Raw genomic sequence first — 3,387 nt, 5'->3', positions numbered from 1 at the left:
GAGGAATGACACTGCAGGAAGGCAGTGTGTCTGCCAGCTGAGGGAGGGAACATCAGTGCTAGCTTCAGGCTGTTTCCCATGGTGTCCCCTGGAGCCCAAGGGGGACCTGGAGGGAGCCCAGAGGGGCAGAGGCAGAGCCACTTTGGGCTGGACCTCTGCTGCTGAGCTGGGCTGGGCTCCTGGGACACAGATAGATGCTGGCAAGCGGGCAGAGCTGCAGAGAGACAACTCTGCCCAGGAGCAGGACTGGGGCACTGCCTGCAGGCACCCAGGGGAAAACTGCGAGCCTCAGAGAGCTTAAAGGCACTTGGCAGTGGAGGATGCTGAGAGCTCCCTGCAGGAGAAACCTTCCCAGCCCTGTGCACGGTAAGGCTCTGGGTACAGGGCAATACAGCTGCAGCTCCTGGAGGGATCTCCTCAAGCTGCTGCCTTGCACAGACCATGGGATCTGTCAGGAGACTCTCTTGGTTTCTCTGTGTAGATAAGGAGGAGGATGTGCTGCAGAGCAGGGCTTCCCTGTGCACCATGGGAGGGACAGGACAAGGCAGGTCCCTTGTCCCGGCTCTGGCTGCAGGGTGTGGATGTGGGTGTGCAGCCAGGGATGCCCAGCGCTGCCCTTGTGAGCAGGGTCCCTGCAGCCCAGGGGCTGTGTGCAGGGGCAGGGACTCTGCTGCCTGCCAAGGTCAGCACTCAGCCTGCCCCGGAGTTCCCCATGGCACTGGGGAGGAAGCTGGGGTGAAAGGAACAACCCCTGGCAGGGAAAAGTGTTCTTGTGCACTGGAGAGGGTGCTGTGTGGGTCAGGGCTGCTCAGAGCTCCACATTACTCTGAGCATGTTTGCAGAGTCCTTTTGAAAGACACAAAGGGAGTGTTTGTCCTTAAAGGACGATACTGGTCTGTGATGTTTTTCACTCTTGGTGGGCAGGTTGGGCAGTGGGAGCTGGGAATTTACTTCTCCGCTTTGGAGAAGGCACCGAGAGTCTTGTCAGGAACTGTCTGAGCTGCTCCAGAGCACCTGCACAGGCACAGATGCCCCTGGGAAGAGCCCTGCTGCCGGGAGGGGTGTGCAGGGCAGAGCTGAGCACACAGCCCATGGCATGGGCTCTCAGAGCACTGAGAGGGAGCAGAGCTGGGCACAGAGCAGCAACTCCTGGCAGGGACAGCTCCAAGCAGCAGAGATATGGGCAGGGAGTGGGGGGAAAGTGCAGCCCAGCCCTTGGGAGGGTGCGTTCAGGAAGCTCTCTTGGGGTCTGGCACTGGAGATGGCTGCTGGCCATGCTCTGCAGGGCAAGGAGCTGACTGTCTCGCTAGAAAGTGCAGGGCAACTGAGAACCAGACTGATGGACTCTGCAGCAACCTTCAGTAGGCACTAACCCACAGACAGTTGAGCCGTTTTGTCTGTCCCATGCTGAGACTCTTCACAGTTGTCTTCAAAACCTTCGGAGTTTTACCCCTAAAAAAGTCATTTGTCAGCTGTGTCACTGGGAACACAAACAAACCAACCAACCTCAAAGACAATCATGACCAAGTCCCGCTCAGCGTCTCCCATGCAGCCCAATAGTGTTCAGAGTTGTGTGTAAATTGAAGTTCTGTATCTGACATCCCTCCTGTCCTAACCTGTCACTGCCTTTTTCTCCTCTGACAGTGCCCTATGCCCAAAGTCAGCAGATGTCCAACAGCAGCTCCATCACCCAGTTCCTCCTCCTGCCGTTCGCACACACGCGGGACTTGCAACTCTGCCACTTCTGGCTCTTCCTGGGCATCTCCCTGGCTGCGCTCCTGGGCAACGGCCTCATCATCACCAGCACAGCCTGCGACCAGCACCTCCACACCCCCATGTACTTCTTCCTCCTCAACCTCTCCCTGCTGGACCTGGGCTGCATCTCCACAACTGTCCCCAAATCCATGGCCAATTCCTTCTGGGACACCAGGGCCATCTCCTACACAGGTTGTGCTGCACAGCTCTTTTTCTTTCTCTTTTTTATATTAGCTGAGTTTTATCTTCTCACTGCCATGTCCTACGACCGCTACGTGGCCATCTGCAAGCCCCTGCATTATGGGACCCTCCTGGGCAGCAGAGCTTGTGTCCACATGGCAGCAGCTGCCTGGGGCGCTGGGTTTCTCAGTGCTCTGCTACACACAGCCAATACATTTTCACTACCCCTCTGCCGAGGCAATGATGTGGAGCAGTTCTTCTGTGAAATCCCCCAGATCCTCAAGCTCTCCTGCTCACATTCCTACCTCAGGGAAGTTGGGCTGCTTGTGCTAAGTTGCTTTGTAGGGTTTGGATGTTTTGTTTTCATTGTGGGGTCCTATGTGCAGATCTTCAGGGCCGTGCTTAGGCTCCCCTCTGAGCAGGGACGCCAGAAAGCCTTTTCCACCTGTGTCCCTCACTTGGCTGTTCTCTTCCTTCTTGTCAGCACTGGTACCTTTGCCTACCTGAAGCCCCCCTCCATCTCCTTCCCATCTCTGGATCTGGTGGTGTCAGTGCTGTACTCAGTGGTGCCTCCAGCAGTGAATCCCCTCATCTACAGCCTGAGGAATCAGGAGCTCAAGGATGCTGTGAGGAAGCTGGTGACTGCAGGTGTTTCAGCAGCCATACACTGCCTGCTTTACCCTGTAAAGGGCTTCCATTTTAGGTCATGACAGGCCATTTCCATCTTTCCTGCTTTATATTTGTTATCCTGTTTCAATTTATGGTGACGTTTTCCTCATTGAAATGTCAATTTTCTTTTCCTTCTCCTTTAGTAGCCACTTGTATTGTGTGAGTTTGTGTCACTGTGGGTCTGTCATTGTATTTAAGAGAAATAAATGATACCACAGCAACTTCTCTGTGATATATCCTCACATAGCAGGAATGAAGGGGAATGACATCAGCTTTCTGGCTGCTCCAGCTCTGGGATGGCTGCTCCTTGCCTGGAGCAGGATGAACTCTTGAGGAGCCCAAGGGCTGGGGCTGGTGTGCTGGTGTGGGGAGATGGGATGGCATGGGGGGGCTGCAGACGTCTCAGTGTGTCTTGGGCAGGAGAGCAGGGGACTCCCCTGCAATGGCGCAGGCTGGGGCTGCCTGGCTGGCAGCAGCCCATGGGAAAGGTTTGGATAGGCAGGAGCTGGACAGGAGGCAGCGTGTGCCCTGGCAGCAAGGGAGGACAGCAGCATCTCGGGCTGTATGCCCAGGAGCACGGCAGCAGAACAAGGGAAAGGATGCTCTGGAATACTCCATCCAGGTTTCAGATCCCCAGTTCAGGAACACCACTGGCAAGTAGGAGTGGGTTTAACAATGGGCCCTCAGGACGGGCACACAGTACCTGGGGGGAGAGGCTGGCGGAGCTGGGCTTATTCATCCCAGAGAAGGCAAGGCTGATGGGGACCTGAGATCTTGAGAAGG

General features: G+C 55.9%; 1 pseudogene; it reads left to right on the top strand.

Moving 5' to 3' along the window:
• Positions 1-1,652: 1,652 nt before the first annotated feature.
• On the top strand, positions 1,653-2,596 carry LOC130598650 (olfactory receptor 14C36-like; annotated as a pseudogene).
• The last annotated feature ends 791 nt before the right edge of the window (positions 2,597-3,387 follow it).

Source organism: Pezoporus wallicus, unplaced genomic scaffold (genome assembly GCF_028554395.1).
Source record: "Pezoporus wallicus isolate ANWC-B61680 ecotype Strahan unplaced genomic scaffold, APGP_CSIRO_Pwel_v1 contig_8926, whole genome shotgun sequence".
Classification (NCBI taxonomy): Eukaryota; Metazoa; Chordata; class Aves; order Psittaciformes; family Psittacidae; genus Pezoporus; species Pezoporus wallicus.
This window is presented reverse-complemented; position numbering and strand designations above follow the sequence as displayed.